Source organism: Macrobrachium rosenbergii, chromosome 45 (genome assembly GCF_040412425.1).
Source record: "Macrobrachium rosenbergii isolate ZJJX-2024 chromosome 45, ASM4041242v1, whole genome shotgun sequence".
In the NCBI taxonomy this organism is placed as follows: Eukaryota; Metazoa; Arthropoda; class Malacostraca; order Decapoda; family Palaemonidae; genus Macrobrachium; species Macrobrachium rosenbergii.
This window is the reverse complement of record NC_089785.1, coordinates 23,075,301-23,092,546: the sequence shown is the minus strand read 5'-3', so window position 1 is coordinate 23,092,546 and position 17,246 is coordinate 23,075,301. Positions and strand designations below refer to the sequence as shown.

The 17,246-nt window shown below is 35.3% G+C and overlaps 2 long non-coding RNA genes across 3 annotated transcripts; one reads left to right on the top strand and one right to left on the bottom strand.

Annotated features, from left to right (window-relative positions):
- Positions 1–790: 790 nt before the first annotated feature.
- On the top strand, positions 791–6,283 carry LOC136829683 (uncharacterized). The gene is made up of 4 exons (XR_010850445.1): positions 791–863; positions 3,439–3,598; positions 4,041–4,127; positions 6,150–6,283. It is a non-coding gene; the product is annotated as an uncharacterized lncRNA (long non-coding RNA).
- Positions 6,284–7,550: 1,267 nt separating this feature from the next.
- Positions 7,551–16,660, bottom strand: LOC136829781 (uncharacterized). Of its 2 annotated transcripts, XR_010850488.1 has the most exons (4): positions 16,528–16,660; positions 13,662–13,769; positions 12,021–12,177; positions 7,551–8,180 (listed from the first exon to the last, which is right to left on the bottom strand). It is a non-coding gene; the product is annotated as an uncharacterized lncRNA (long non-coding RNA). The 2 variants fall into 2 exon arrangements; XR_010850487.1 differs by lacking the exon at positions 7,551–8,180 and having other exon boundaries at positions 10,266–12,177.
- Between the last annotated feature and the right edge of the window lie 586 nt (positions 16,661–17,246).

Here is a 17,246-nt window from a genome sequence, read left to right as displayed (position 1 = left end):
AAGCACATAGAAATCGTATGTTTAATTAACTGTGAACCTTAATAGTAGCGAATATAGAGAACGATTTCTTAGTCATATTTCTCGATGTGTTTAATCGGAGTAGAAACAGTTCACGAGACTATAAAGATTTGCCGTAAGTAAATCACACTATGACAGGTAAAAATGGACAAATAAAAAGATTTAAGTTTAGATAAAAACGGGTAAGTGACAAATCTGTGATTTTACGTAATGTCTCCTGGTAGCCATAAACTTGGTGGGTAAATTTCATATTGTGTAATAATACAAATTTTAGTTTTTTATAGTTGTAATAGCTTTCAAATGCCTGGGGTCTCTAAAACCTGAAGTCAGCAAACATGGGTCGGTTGATACTTGATAAACGCTCCAGCATTCATATACACTGTAGCTTTAAATGAGAAATTTTCCCCTTAAAATTGTAGGAAGGAAATCTTTAGCATATAAAGAAATTTAATCCTGAATAGACTTTTTAAAATTTGGTCACAAAATAGATTAAACTTACAACAAACGCCATGAAATTGTCATTTTAAACAACACAATAGCACGATTTTCGCACCATATTTTTTCAAGAATCTACTCAATTTCTTCCTTTTTCATGAGTTGGAAACGTCACCAACAGATGTCACCCAGAAAATTTTGACGTAACTCCTGTAATAGAAAATGTATTCTTGAATAGGACATCTTCATGACATGGACGTTTCTGATTGGCTGAAAACCAACTGAAAGAACTTCCCTGGAAAATCTCAAGCACGTAACTTTTTGAACTCCATTTTCTGTTTTCTGCTCAGTCTTGTAATATGGTGTCAGTGTGAGAAGACGGTCTGCGTCCCTGTCTCTGTGGAATTAAGGTAGGTTTGTGGTTTGTTACACAAGACAAATTAATAGGTCTGATATGCTTTTTTTGCCAAAAGCAGTGGCCATAAGAAGTTTGTTATACTGGTAGACAGGAATTTTGCTGAATTTCACTGCAAATTCCTATACGTGGATGGAGGTGTACTGAATGTGCCCTACGAACTTTATTTTTTAAGTTGAACGTTATCAGCCTCAGCAAATATATTAGGAAGTTGCTTAACATACAGGGTAACTGGACAGAATTTTTCTCTCCCTTTAAGATGGCTGCCCAAGAAACCATTTGTTGGTAGACAGAACTTCAAACACCTATGTGTTAATTTCATCCGTGAACTGTGGAAAAAGTATGTGTTCAGTATTGTTCCTGCCTGGGCTAGAATATTTTATGAGGTTGATGAGTCCATAAGCTTTTCCAAACGAAAATTTAAAGGAAGCACCCTGAACTGGGTAGACATTTATTACCTGATCTACAAATGGACTACCTTACAAAGCAATTGAAGTTAGCCAAGATGATTTTGGAAGTCTCTGAAGTAATCGCCTGTAAAAATGTGCGTAGCTCAGAAGGACTTCAAAATGTAACAAATTGTGTACTATAGTTATTTGAAAGGATTTTCCATGTGGATTTGGTCAGAGACTGGTATAGACTAAGCACGGCCCCTTATGTTAATGTTTGGAATCTCGAAGCAGGAAATGAAGTCAGAGTATGTCGGGTGTTTAAAGAAATTGATTAGAGAAATTTCTCTCAGATTTTTATCGTACTACTCTGTAAGTTTCAATAGTTGCCTCGCACTCATTTACAGTATCTTGTAAGCTATTTTGTGTAAATGCAACAGCCCTTAAAATTGCCTTTTAATTTAGCGTTAGAAGGGAGCTAGTGACCCAATAGTTTGAGGTCTAGTGGTTTACAAATGTTTCAGAAGATTCTGGTTAACCTGTAAGTGTGATTTTATCATAGGAAGTTCGAGTTTGGGCTGATTAAATGTAATTATGGGTAAATTTCTAAATCTTTTAAAGGGAAATTAATTTGATGAACCAATGCCAGTATCCACAAAAGGTTTCGTAGTAAAAGCTAGTTTACGTACCTTACCTTCGTGCAATTTTGAATAAGGCTACATTCAATTCTTGGCTTGTATATAGCACTGTAGGCCAGATTTCAAAAGCATGTTAATTCGATTTTTAGGTATTTAGAACCTAAATCTGCCTAGGAGTAATGATTGTCTTTGGGTAACCAGCTCCACGTAAATATTGTACTGGTTTCGTCGCCTCATTGTCTGAGGACGGGCATTATTAACATTAAACCCCGTCTCAATTAAAACAGTCAAGATAAAGTAATGCAATACTAAGCGCATATAAGAGTTTGATTGCTAACTGATGACGATGAATATTAAAGGAATGAAGTTTTATATTTTAATGACATATGTGGCATTTTGAAGGAGCAAGTCACTGTGTATGGTTAAAATACGTGTACGGAGCTATGCAGTCCCAAGAATAAATCGCTTAATGGGACAGTTGCTGTCAAATTGGCCCCCGTGGGGTCATTAGGAAGACCCTTGTAGTTATGAGGCTTCCGAAAATGAACACTTTAAGTGCCAATTTTTATCACGATTAATTCATTATACATTATCCTTGTATTATGGAGTCAGATTTTTTCTTAAATACTTTATTTCAAAAAGCTTTACTTCATATTATTTTGTGATTCCGTAAACCAGGAGTTTTTTTCTCGTTTTCGAATTAGACCGACCCCATTAGACCCAAGACCGAATCCGTCATTTGAAATTCATCGAAGCTTAATGTCTTTTTTTTAGAGTTAAGAAAGCTTAATTTAATCTTGAGGGACAATGCAATGAACTTCTATTAGCCCCTCGGTAGCTTAGGTAAGTTTCTAACGAAGTTGATGCCCTTTTGAAGTTAACTTGCAAAGGTTCCTACACGTAAATACTCTTATAGTCATGGCCCTTGTGTCTTGAATGCCGTTTACATTATAAAGAAAAATCTGTTTAGCACGACAATCTGCTACGCAAACTTCACTGAAGTCTAAACATATTACAAACGAAAAAGGGTGATTAGGAAAAATGTTGAATTGAACGATATTCTAGGCCTATTAAGCGTCACTGGGTGGTTGCAGATTTTTAGACTTATGCAAACACATGGTTGTGCTCTTAACATATAGATGAATTAAAATTTTGTTATGAATTAGCTTAACCTTCCAGTTTGACTTTTCATTTGGAAAGTAATTCCTGGTTCATATTTTAGTTAAAAATGTTATAAGTTTGCAATGTAGGACCCGTTGTTTTAATTTGATGTTAGGGGCTTTAGAAATAAACCAATGACCAAACCGCACCAGAGGTGAACTATGTAACAGGAAGTGTGTTGGCGCGCAGTCGATATTAACAGTTATGGGCTGAAATCATTACTAAGATTCCCAATAAATAAAACGAAAACAAAAATATAGCAAGACTGTGGGAAATTCGAGTTTAAAAAATTTCCTACGATTCTTAATTTAGTTATGGGAATTCATACGAAAACATCTTTGGTACACAACTTCAGAATCTGACGCAATTTCTTTCTTTGCAGATAAAAGCAGAATTCTAGACGGATGACGTTTTTAATCACGTGACACAGCAAGAGGAAGTTTTGAAAATAGTGAAAAGCAGAAGATTTTTTATAATGAAAGTGTCTTCAAGTAGCTGAAGTGGAGTTAAAGTCGCTGATTGGCCATTCTCGTAGAGCTAACGTTTGCAATATTTCTATCTAGTTTTTAAATGCTCTAAGTATCTTCAGACTATAGCAACAGTATATATTATTTAGTTTGTGATGTAAGAGTAAATATACCAACTATTGATAAAGTAACAAAGTAAAATCTAAGAATCTACAGTAAAAATTTTTTTCAGAAGTTTTCTAGAATTGATGACAAAAATATATGCTGCATATATCTTCGGTTAATGTGTATTTGGCTGATAAAGATTTTAATCTATTGAGTGAAAAATTAACTAGATTCTAAAGCTAAAGAATTGACGTCATAACATAAACATTTTCGTTCACTCATATTCCCTGGAAGTGTAAAGTAACTCTGCTCTAAAAGTTTAACTTATTTATTAAAGATGATTTTTGTAAAACGCTAGACCTAACTTAAGTGTTAATATTACTGCATGTACTAAATATTCAATTTTCCACAGAACAGAATTGTCTTCAATGCAGCCGTCTAGGTCTGGGTCCCCACTTAGGCCTATGAGAAACCACCGTTTCAAGGACGACCACTTAAGGTAAACTAATTTATTTTTCTTTTGGGTTTAACAATGGGTCTTCTAAAGTCACTGCCGTGAGTGTAGGTTGCTTCGTTTCTCGGCTAGGTAGTATTTTGGTCTTTAAAAATCAGGTTCCATATTTTATACTTGTTAACTGTTACAAGCTTTGATGTTCTTGAATGTTAGTGTACGGAACTGTAAAGCTAGTGGCTCTTCAATTCGGATAATTTGAAATTGCCACGAATTAAGTGTTAGTGCACTTGATAATCTTATCGTTCTGTTTCATCAGTCAGTGGTTTAGTATTTGATATTCATTGTTTCACAAGTTCAGGTTGTAAGATTGGCTTGGAATCAAGTGTCAGTTACTCCTGTTAAAAGCCAGCACATTTTTCTGGCTTGGAATCAAGTGTTTAGTTACTGCTATTAAAAGCCAACACTTTTTTTCTGGACAAATTAAGGATTCTTTGAATACATCACCGTATGAAAATTTTAATAACCTAGTACTAAGGCTAATTGCTGTTCTTGACATTCTGTAAGTCCTAACAATTCAGAGTTGCTTCCCTAAATTGTCTGAGGTTTATCAATGGAATCTACCATCTAACTAGCTTAGATTTTGCTTTGACCTACACAAAGGTGGCGTTGGTTCCCAGGCTAAACCTAGGTCTTCAGGGATTTTGAACTGTCATGAAAAAAAAGCTGTGGATTTGGTTGTGATTTGGATCTGACACAGGAACTGTTTGAAGTTTCTCCTATTTTGTAGTACGACTGTTTGAAGTTTCTCCAATATTTGTAGCGTGAGCTTAGTTTACTCTTGCCAACAGTAGTTCACTCTCAAAGGTGCTATTTTTCTCGCTGGCTACACCGAAGGCTTTTTCAATTTTGTCTGGAAGTTGTACCCTTCTCTGTCCTAATCTGAATCATCAGCCACGCACATATTTTTAAGAGATCCCTTTTTGGAGGGTACATCTCAGTTGGCCTATTTGTTTCAGATTTATTCTTTTTCCTGTGACCTATTTTAGCATTTATCTACTTCCATCTGTCTGGGACAAATTGATATCGTTGTTTTACGGAAGTGTACACAATCGCCTGCAGTGCATTCGTTAACAGTGAGCCTTCCAATACCCTAGTTTAATGCACTAGATGGGTTTAGATAGGTCATCAGTCATTCTCCAGTGAGAATTGTCTAGCCCCAATTACAGGTTGAAGGTTCAGTGTGAAGTTCATTAACTTGTGAAAACCAGCCATATATAGATAAAATATCTAACTGCTTTCTAGTTAATGCTATTAAATGGTTGTGATTATTTGTTGTATTTTTGCAATGTATTGTTTTGTTATTGTGCAATGTGTTTTATTGTGCAATGTGTTTTATTGTGCAATGTGTTTTATTGTGCAATGTGTTTTATTGTGCAATGTGTTTTATTGTGCAATGTGTTTTATTGTGCAATGTGTTTTATTGTGCAATGTGTTTTATTGTGCAATGTGTTTTATTGTGCAATGTGTTTTATTGTGCAATGTGTTGTTTTGTTATTGTGCAATGTATTGTTTTGTTATTGTGCAATGTATTGTTTTGTTATTGTGCAATGTATTGTTTTGTTATTGTGCAATGTATTGTTTTGTTATTGTGCAATGTATTGTTTTGTTATTGTGCAATGTATTGTTTTGTTATTGTGCAATGTATTGTTTTGTTATTGTGCAATGTATTGTTTTGTTATTGTGCAATGTATTGTTTTGTTATTGTGCAATGTATTGTTTTGTTATTGTGCAATGTATTGTTTTGTTATTGTGCAATGTATTGTTTTGTTATTGTGCAATGTATTGTTTTATGTATGCCATATTTTATTGTAGTTAGTTCTGTTTATACTGGAATACAGTAGTGATTCACATATCCCAGTGAAAGACATGATTATCGACAATAGCATTTTAAAACTAGCTTTATATATAAATGCATAGATAAAGATTAACAAACCACCTTATACTTTTTTATAATCAGGCATCAGAATTTAAACTATAGGAATAATTTGCTATGGTCTGTATTTTCAGGATTTCTCTCAGCCTCTTCAAAGCTATGAGCTGCTACATCAGGGAAACTGCTTTTGAGTGCCGTTACCTCTCAGCAACACGAGTCTTGTCAGCTAAAATCGACCACCTGCGGTTGACTGGATTTGTCTGCATTATACTTAAAGTGTACTTTAGTAAGGCGAATTACTTTTTAGTAAGGCAATACTTGTCATATACCTTGCTCTAAATATTTTCCAGCTCCTACTCAGTAATAAATTAAAAGAGCTCCTACTCAGTAATAAATTAAAAGGAGTTAAGAGCTGCTATGAAACAACTAATAGTGCTGTTTTAAACTTGTTTCAAAAACTCTGAATTTTTCTTATTAGGATCATTGTTTCAATATTTACTGAGTAAAACTGTTTTTCAGGTATAGTCTCCAGGAAGGGGTGGTTTGAACACATGCGAGTGATGTCAGAAACCTTTTGAAAGAGGTCACTGAAACTTGAGCTCTTAGATTTTTATGTATTAGAAGGTGAGAGACTTCAAATATTTCACTAAAGTTATTACGGTACAACATAGTGTTTATAAGACTCTGAAGGAATAGTGAAAGCCATAATTACATTAATGTATCTATTAAATATTGACAGGTCCAAGGGTACAGCTACAGTTATTACTTGGATCTCCAAGCAACCGTTTTATCAATGAAATTATTGTATACTGGAACATATCCCCATGGAGTTGTAGAGTGGATTGCAGGCCTTGGCACAGACAGGTTAAAGAGAACTGTTACCTCAACTGTTGAATGACTGAGGAAAGATGATGACGAACGACTTGTCTCCAACTGGAGAGAACAATCGTCTTCACTTCAGAGAAGAGTGGAAGAAAACCTGAAGGGCCGTCTCCAGCGGAAGAGAACCATTGCTAGACCTCAGAAATGGATGAGGAAACACTTCAGATGTCTCCCACGTGGAAGGGAATTGTCTCACCATGAGGGTAGAATGAAAAGATCACATATTGCTTGCTCCCATGAAGATAATCTGCGTGGAGGTGCAATGTTGGTGGCCCAAATGTTACTGCGTGAGGAGTCATGCATATCCGTACCATCTATCTTTGACTAGCGTTATTTCTCAAGTATTATCACACTGCTGAGACCTGTCTAATGAGAATCTGTTCTGCCACTGTCATCTGTTAAATTCATGGAGAAGCCAAAAGAAAAATGAACACCTGCCTTTTGGTGTCAGTCTGTGCAGCTTTTTATGGTTCCTATGAAAAGGGAACAACTATCCTCAGAGCACATTCTTCACTTATAGCAGATTCTTACCCTCCAAGAAAACTTTTCACTGCTAAATCTTTCTGAAAGTCCTTCCAGGGCTGCTATTCCCACAGGGATCTGCCAGCTTAGTCCACTTCCTGTTGCCACTTCTGTGCTGTTCTCTTGTTCTGAAGGGAATACTTACTGCTAATTCATTTATTCATCTGGTATTTCTATTGTTTTTTGTGCTGACAACACTTCTCTGGAGAGACATCTTGCACTACTAACACAGGTTGGAGTAGGGAGTTCGAGTCTGCTGGTATTCACACACTCAGGGGTTGGTGTTATTAGCATCTATCCCACTCTTCTGCTACTACCATTCTGTAGGAGAGCTTCTCTTACACTGCTGACAGTGTTGAGTCCGCTGGCATGTGTCTTCCAATGAGGACCTTACTCTCCTAGCATCTTTCCTCAGCAAGAGTAGTTCTGCTCCCACCGTCATGGTCCTCCTAAGTATTCCTTGCACATTATGTCCTCAAAGGGGCCTCTCCGTGCCACTGGTATTCACCTTCTGAGGGATCACCTGGTATTATTCACGTCTGTAACTAAATCCCTGCTGCTACTGGCACCTGTCGTCGACGAGCTTCCTTGAAGAAAACATTCGAGGGTTTTCTGCACAAATCTCAACAAGGTGCTCAACAGTAGTGAAGTGTTGAATTGTCTCCAAAGCCTCCCCCTGGTCTAGTAGCATCTGGGAGTTCATACTTCAGTATTTTTCCACTCTGGACAGTTAGTTCCTCTCGGCAGTTGTCCATCACGACCTAGAGACAGACAACCCATGTTAGTTCTATTTTCAGGAAACAGCAAAACATGAAACTGCATAAATTATAATTGGCTACACCCATGAAATTTCTCAATTTGATTACCACTTACATCAATAAATGAATATTCAGAATTAGTTTTTCAACTTCCTTGAAACAGTCTACATAGTAAAGAATATATTACTGGCATTATAATTCTCTACTCCAAAGATGTCACACTGAAGAGCTCCACTGTACTCCATAACTTAAGAGCAATGAAGCCCTGGATAGACCTATGTTACATTATTAAAGAAATCTTGAGTAAATACTAGATCATAAATCAATGTCCTGTTACTCTACCATACATTATAACTGAAGATAACTATAATAGTTCAACAACACATGGTAAAAAAATAAAACTCCTCAAAGTGGTCTGACTTTAGTACTAACCAAGTTTCTGGGAAAACAGCTCATGCTATTGCAAGTTCTGAAACTTTAGATTTAACTAGGCAAATGGAAAAACAAAAATCAAAATGTGATCAAGGCACTTGAAGACTACTTTCCATAAAGAGTCACCTCCCTTCAACCACACCAGCTATTCCTTGTCACTCAACAGTAAACAGTCCTCCCTCAGTATTAAAAACTTGTGCAGACACTACAAAAAACTCAGTCCTTAAATTTATACTAGTTTGCTCCCTGGCAAGAAAATGAACAGCAATAATATGCACATGGCATAGTAAATGAACAACTAATTGCACTTCACATCCATTACCAGCTAATTTACTTTATTCTACAACAATTTGCAATGAATTTTTGGTAATTACTGAACCTTAAAACCAAAGCCATACAATCTTCCTTCCATAATTATAACCTAAACTCCATGAAATGGATAAGGAGCTATTCAATAATTTACAACAAAGGAAAATTTCTGCTAAAAAGCCACTAGCATTGAAATATCCCATCCAGTTCTAAATTTCTAATTACCTTAGCAAATTTACCAGTTAACACCCTAACATACCAGTACCTACTATCTTATGAAATTTAAACCTTGCAAATCACGAACCAAACTAAAAAATCTAGTGATTACCATAGATGTTTTCAGCTTTGAATAATCTATTCTGGCTTACAATACAGGAAGCCCCAATCTACAAAGGAATAGCATGCTAAAGAACTTCAAATTACCATACAAGGGACTATCCAGCATTCTAATCCAGACAGGGAATCCATCCTTACTATTTTACTGAGGTCTTGTCCACTAGTCAAAGAATGTAATTTTATAGAAAGAACTGCTGTACTTACACCAATTCAACACTGGTGTACTTGAGCAATATATTGTGCAATAATACAATAGAGTACAAAGGTATACATTCATAAGCCAAAATCAATGAACCAGTCATTTATTCAAACTCTTGGCTCCCAAGAGCATTTACAGAGTCTCACCAGTACTGTTTTCACAGTGCAGTTTTTCAGACAAGTTTATCATTCTTGTCTAGTAATTCATTTGCTGTCAGGCTTGAAATTGTACAAGGCTGCATGTAGTAGTGAGGACAAAAGTTAAATCTTGCATAATGTTTATGTCCAGCCATTTTATAACGTCTGCTCCTGTCATTTATCACCTTTATCTATTGTAAAATTATCACCCAAGACACTTAACCAGTGCAGAGCCAAACAATTGGCTGCAACATTAGTTGCAAACTGGTGAATTCTGGTGCTGGCATTTTTAAGATAGTCTTCTGATAAGCCACCCTTATTAAAAATGTCAAAATTTAATTTTGATCAGTTTTGTTTTTAATTTTGATCAGTTTTCAGTGTCTAATTGTGATAAGTTTTGGGTTTTAATTCGCCAACTTCCACCTCAAATCGTTAAGACTGTGCTGTGGAAAGTTACCAAACATTTTGTACTACCATTTTAACTGTCTTCACTCAAGATTTAGTACTTTTATGTCATACAAACAATATTCTTCCATTTTTACAAGAACTATGTACTGAATATTGCTAGGTGGTTCACCATGCTACTCCTTTATAAAAATTTTTAGCTGTGGCACTTTTATAAAATGACCTCAGGACTTTCCCTTTAACTTGAAGGATTCACAAAGAAACTTAAGCCTTTCATCTTGTCTTTACTATTAAGAATACAATAAAGATTTTGAACACAAAAATTCATGGCTTTGAAAAGTTAAATATTTTTCAGCCAGAGTTCATTCACAAAATGTATTGTCAAAACACAACAGGGCCCTCACTAAAGGAAACGAAGTCCAAACTAATGAGCCCTGGGAATCAGCAAGCTCATTTCTATCTTGAAATTCCTGCACGTCACCATGACATTCTGTGCATTCTACACCAAGCATATTCCCACACATTCACTTTCACAGTACTTTGCTATCCACACATTCAGCTACTGGCTGTAGGTTAGTAAAGTTAATCATTCATTCAACACTGAACTACACTTCTCCATATGGTAGAAATTCCTGCAAATAGCCAGTGGCATAATTTCAGACCACTAATTTTCAATCATTACTGAAAGCTTAAACCTATTACCCACCACCTATGGCTCTACCAAGCACTACTGCCCATAAGCAGCTAACTTAAGCCAGCTAAGTGCTCTACCTCCAACCTCCTGCCTACACCAAAGCCCCTTCTGACTCCTACCACCATAAACTGAATAAGTTAAATCTACATACAGAACATTTCTCAACCCTTAAAACTCCATAACTAAGGTCCTAACAGCTGTTACCTTAAAAGCAAAAAACCCTCAACAGCTTGCCAACTCATTCAGAAAGACCCTCATTCCCCAAAATAATACACACTTCAACGTCCCTCAAGCGTGTACACAAGGATGCAACAAAATGTCCTCATTTTCTGTAAAATTATCTGGCACTATTTGCATTAAATTTATATTCAGAAGCAAGTACTGTACAGTATTAAAAACATTCACAGCCAAGTAATTTTCAAAAGTATAGTGAGAAATTCCAACCAAAATATCCCATTATGAAAAGCATTTTTTCTGATACAAAAAGGTCAGCACTTCTGCAAATATCTTGCTAAGAATACACCACTTAGTCAAATTTGTTCCCACCCTGGAGTATGAAGCTATACCCGCTAGGCACAGTATCCAGATTTTATTTGCACTCCTTATGGCAACATCCATGTAGTACAGCTATCAAGCTGAACTAATTCAGCTATTCAATTTTTATCAGTTATTTTCAAGTAAGCCTTTTCACCCAAATTCCCCTAACAACTTGGGTGTAACCATAAGCTTAAACGAGACTTAAGGTATTTTAAATAAGCTAGTTTACAAAAAATATGAAGGTATTTGTACTTTATAACCTTGGGTTGCTGCAGATTTACAATTACAAAGTTCCATCTCTTGGAACTCAAGTTTTCCTTAGTAGCAATTTCCATGTTTACAAGACAGTGAATCATTAGTTGTGGCAAAAACAGCTGTCATGACATTCAAGAAAAGTCATTCACTACACTGTATGCTATTAGAACTTTGCAACCTGGCATGTAATGTTTCAAGACCACACAGAACATAGGATGCGAAGACACTATGAACTTAGATCAACCACAAAAGAAAAAAAAGAAGTTAGAGAAATGTGGGAAGAAGTTTATATATTTCTACCCCCTGCTACACTAAATTCCCCTCAAAAACACTGCTTTCATAGAAACTCAGTTATGTTAACAATACAATTCAAACACTATATAAGCAAACTATCACGTACAGCCTTACAGAAAGTCTCTACCACCCGCTGTGCCTTTTACAAAAAGGCTTTGAATCTTCCAGTATCCCACACTACCTTCTACAAAAAGTGAAGAGGGCTGACTTTGTAGGAACAAAATTTAGCTCAAAGCAATCTCTACCTATAAGCTGTGCATTCTTCTATGGTTCCATTTTCAAAGGCATGGATCACTATCGTACTTGGTTCACTGACGAAGTTAATTCCCTCAGGACAGACGTGTTGTGGAAAGGCACATTAAGAAAGCTTGACAAAACAACAGCAACTGTCTTACCGTTCACCTGCAAAGAAATTTGATTTATAGTAGGGCAACTAACCTATTATCTTATATTACATAAAACAGTTCAGAGGATCTAATTTTTTCAGTTATTTTTTAACTACTGACCAAAACAGCATTTAAAAGTACTGAATGTATATTTTCATCTAAAGTTTATGATCATCTACTGTTAAGGGCATAGTCAACTTCAAAATTTTTTGCTGAGCAAGCTCCATGTTAAGTTTTTAGGTTTAGAATTTTCTTGGTAACTTATTGCTGTGCTGGGCAGCTTTCCATATTAGACCATTGGACTTCTGACACTGATGCAAATGAGGCTGCACCTTGGCCAATAATGTTACTCTAGTACCAATTAAGTAATCCTAACGACATATGCTGTAATACTATAAAAAATATATTCCATATACTTCATTTATCTATTCACTAAATTTCACTTCCATAACCAATTTATTTTCTCTTTGTATTTTACTGACCTTAGAAATCCCTTGTGATGAATACTATGTGTATCAGAAAATCAGTCCATTCCATATTTAGCCAATATTATAATCAATGATTTATGACAGCCTAAGCTCTACCTTAGAGTTTCCAGACCATGCTAGCTAAGACCCACAATATTTAAAGTATATTTATGCTATACCAAATAATGCTGCAATCTAGGTTTCGTAAGCCCTGGACATAAGATCTGGATAAAACTTATTAGACTTGTGGGAATACACAAATGCAAGTACTGTATACAAAACTATGGCTACTACTGTTGAAAAAATGCACCAGAAACAAACCATACCGTATCAGAATGGAATACAGTACAAGATTTAGGGAAAATGCCAAGAACTCGGACCTGTGAGGTCATTCAGCATGAAACAGTGCAAGGTCTTAGAGGTTAACAGGAGGAAACCCTGTTTGAAAAAATTGTTAGGACAGGGTGGAAAGCAAAAACATACTATATTCAACAACTCTCAAGAGCCCACCTCAAAACATTGATATCAACTAAATTGAAAAGGAATAATTACATTATTAAATGGCTATGTCAACAAAACTCAGCATTTCACCTAACCTGTCAGACAACCTTCAGAAGAAATTTTTGGATTCTACCCATTCCTATTTTAACTTTTCACCATTCCTTATTTCAGAAAGCCATAAACTACAAATCAGTGAGTACATAAGATGGAGGACTGGCTGTAGCAACTGAATCAACTAAAATAGAAATTGGCCAAAAGTCAAGGACTTTACCTACAAGGCCATTCAGCGCTGAAATGGAAATTGACTATTTTAGACCCCAACTGCTTGCACCAACAGATGTCAATGGAGCTAAAGTATAGTCAGACATCTACAACTTTACCATATGGTTGTACAGTATAAAAGGCAATCTTGTGTACAACAGCTGTGGAAGTATATACTGTATGCAATGAAAAATTTCCACAAATCTTCAACACTTTCATCCTGACCAAAATCTGACTCAGACTTGTCCAATTCCTATCAAGTTTCCCTTACCTTCCTGAGTGGGCCAGCATCTCCAGTGGGTCAGTCTCCAACTTCAGGTTTAAATATTTTGATTTCTTCATTTTAGCTCCTGTCTCATCACAAAGGGCACACTCCAACCTGAATGGAAATAGACCTTATTAATACTTTGCACAAGGAACAAATGAGATTACTGTGCTTAGATACTTAAATTTACAATAGAAACTGAATGTCACAGTGCAGATGTTCATAACTTTACTGCCTATGAATTGTACTAAAAATAAAGCACTGGTTGGTACAGTTGTAACCCATTTTGTACAAGCAGTCTTAAAACTTTTCAAGCTCAAAGTATCCTTAAAACTATACCCATCTTACACAACACTGACAAAACACCTAACCATTTACGAAGGACCTAATTCAAAGCATAGAAATAGTCAATTTGCAAACCACCAAGCCCCTAATTAGCTAGCCTTCATTTCAAAGTACAGTACTCTATGAACTTCAAAGTTTATGGCACTCCAATGCCCATAGATATTCCAATCTTATCCTATTTGCATAACTCCCATATACAGTGCAAATTTGTTTGCTGAATAGATTTACCTATTCATGAAGAGCAGATTATGGGGGATGAATACACAATCCACCCAAAAATAAAATTGGCCTTTACACTGGATCCTGTCCACCCATATCCATTCATTGACTAACACCACTCAGCTCAGTTGCGGCTAGTCAATTCCTATCAGTTTCAAATGCCTGGACCTCAATTAGGAAAAAAAGGTCCACTAATGACTGTACTGTCAAAGTAAATTTTAATCTCCCAAGTTTTTTCCCGTTTGTGGTCTTTTTCAAGATAAATTATGGAATGATCATCCAAATCAGGTAGTTGAATTTCTTAAAACTAAAGTTCCATCTCATAGCAAATGTCTTGAGGTTCACAATTTACTTGATTGGTTTTAATTTTTTTCCTGTATTTATAAATTTTCTGTACTAAGAATTTCCTTGTTGGGGTGCCTGGGATTGCCACAAATGCATTCTGCTTTTCCAACAGGGGGTGCAGCCTGGCCAAAATAGTGGAAAAAAAAAAAAAACTTAAAATATCCCTCACCATGTGAAAACTAAAAAATGCTAACACTTAAGTTCGATTTTACTTGTAATAGGAATTACCAAAATTCCTCCAACACTTAAATACATTAGTAATCTCAGCACTTTGTCCTTAATTGCCAAACTAAAAACTAAATGGGATCATCAATCCAAATCATACGACAAAATCACTAAGGCAAATTCCTGAAACAAAACAAAAACCATACAGTAACCTTCACTTCCTAAAACTGACACCAAGTCTTCATTGGGAGAGGAAAAGCCACCTTCAACCTAACCTAGGCTAGTTGCATTTTCAACGTAGTCAAAACTAAACCCACTGAAGTTTCAGATTAGACTTAAATTACAATAGTCTAGTAGGCAACATCTAGCTTAGAGCTCAACCTTTGAAAACATTTGTGAACTCAATAATTTGCACCACTAGTCAATACTTCAGACTGGATAAAAACTAAAATAAAATGTGAACCTAAGTAGCATTTGTACCCAGTTTATACTGCACAAAACTTAAAATGCCTAATTCCATAATCATAGTACAAAATGCAAAAATACCAAACATCACAAAAGTCCAAAAGATAGCTATTTGTCGGCAGTACAGGTATTAGCTACTGAGAGCTGGACTTTTACATATCTTTTATAATATATAGCCTAATCCACATGATAGTAAATAGTTTTGAAGAACTACGCCCACGTGTTTAGGCACAAAACATCAAATAAAGGTAAGCAAACTAGTAATTATGATGCCCCATGTAAAGTTACAGGGGACAGTACTTATGATTAAGGGTTCACTAACGGGGATGAGTAGGCCTATTTGACGCTTAAAGAGAAACTCCGTTAAAGTTGGAAAGTAACAGCCTACCCAGTTAAATTGAACCTAACCAATCAAGAACAGCACAAGAACTGTACTGTCATTAGCATAAACCTAGGGAAAACAAGCCGGACGAATAACCATTATCTAGTAGCTGATCTGGTCGACTACCCATGTATGTTCCAGCCTACTAACCACTGAAAAGCTCAGCTCAGTTCTGTCCAATACAAACTACAACAAGCATGACAAAACTAATCAGACAATTCAATTCCATATAAACATATCACTACACCCCCATTTCAAGTTAATTAAAAAAAAATTTTTTTTCAAAAAGACTCCAGCTAGCCATTTCTACATTAAAAACCATTTTGGGTTTTTCATGCAAAAATGGCCATATGATAGGGCACTAAACCTAAAAAATCCACCCTAATGTAACCTAGGGGTGTTTACTGGTTACAAAATTGCCGTAATAGCTACGGAGGGGGTGCAGGGGGCTCGTATGGTCTTACCTTATGTCGTAATATGATTATTTTTGTTATTAAGCACTTGCAAAGGTTATGTATTAAGAATTTTTTGAAGTTTTACCCACGAAAATTATAAAAATGGGAGGTGGCTGGAGTTTTCCGAAAAATAACCCAAAAATCAATTTTACCCTACCTAGGCCTATACTTTATATAACTAATAGGTAAACGAAATTGTTCAAAATCTGCATTAGGCTAGTCTGAGGTCGGAAAATAAAGCTTGGGTTTTGCTCACATATTACACTAAAAACGGCTACCATACTAATAGCAGTTCAAATTTAAGCGGAAAATTTACAAATACTAAACCTAATGGATAATCCTACATGGGACCCACTAGGCCTAAGCTTAAAATTAAACAAATCAGTTTTTAAATAGAAAACCAAATAGTTTCAATAATCACTTAAAAAGCAACATATCACTTGAAATATCTAAGGAAAATAAATTTAAATACTTAAAGAAAATAAAAAAAGCTTACCTCTTAATATAAACTTCACGGCGTCCTCTAGTGAAAACACCGAGGCGACGGTTTTCCACTCCGTCTAGACCTATGCAACCAAGGACGACCAAGCACAGGCTCATGAATCCATTGCTTTTTCGTCCTTGTGCAAAAACAAAGGAAGTAACGCCATCTGATTTTTAGTTTTCTATCTCTTTAATTTATAAGTCTCAGCCACGTAAAATATAATGTTTCCTTTCTTATTTCCTCTGCCATTCGAATAAAAGGTTATTATTTGATAGGGCATGTTTCTGTTAATATGCATTCATGAAAGATAGGCCTAATCTTTGTAATCATATATTTTGAATGATTGATGTGTACTTAATGGCGAATGTGGTGTCATTTCTTGGCATTAGTGATGAAACAACCTATTTATATATATATATATATATATATATATATATATATATATATATATATATATATATATATATATATATATATATATATATATATATATATATATATATATATATATATATATATATATATATATATATATATATATATATATATATATATATATATATATATATATATATATATATATATATATATATATATTTGTGTGTGTGTGAAAATGAGGGCTTACTAACAGGCCAAAGCTGATTAAAATGAGATTTTGACAGAAAAAAAGGGTTGGAAATTGAAATATATAACTGCAAAAATACGAAATAAAGGGGGAAAATCATTGTCAG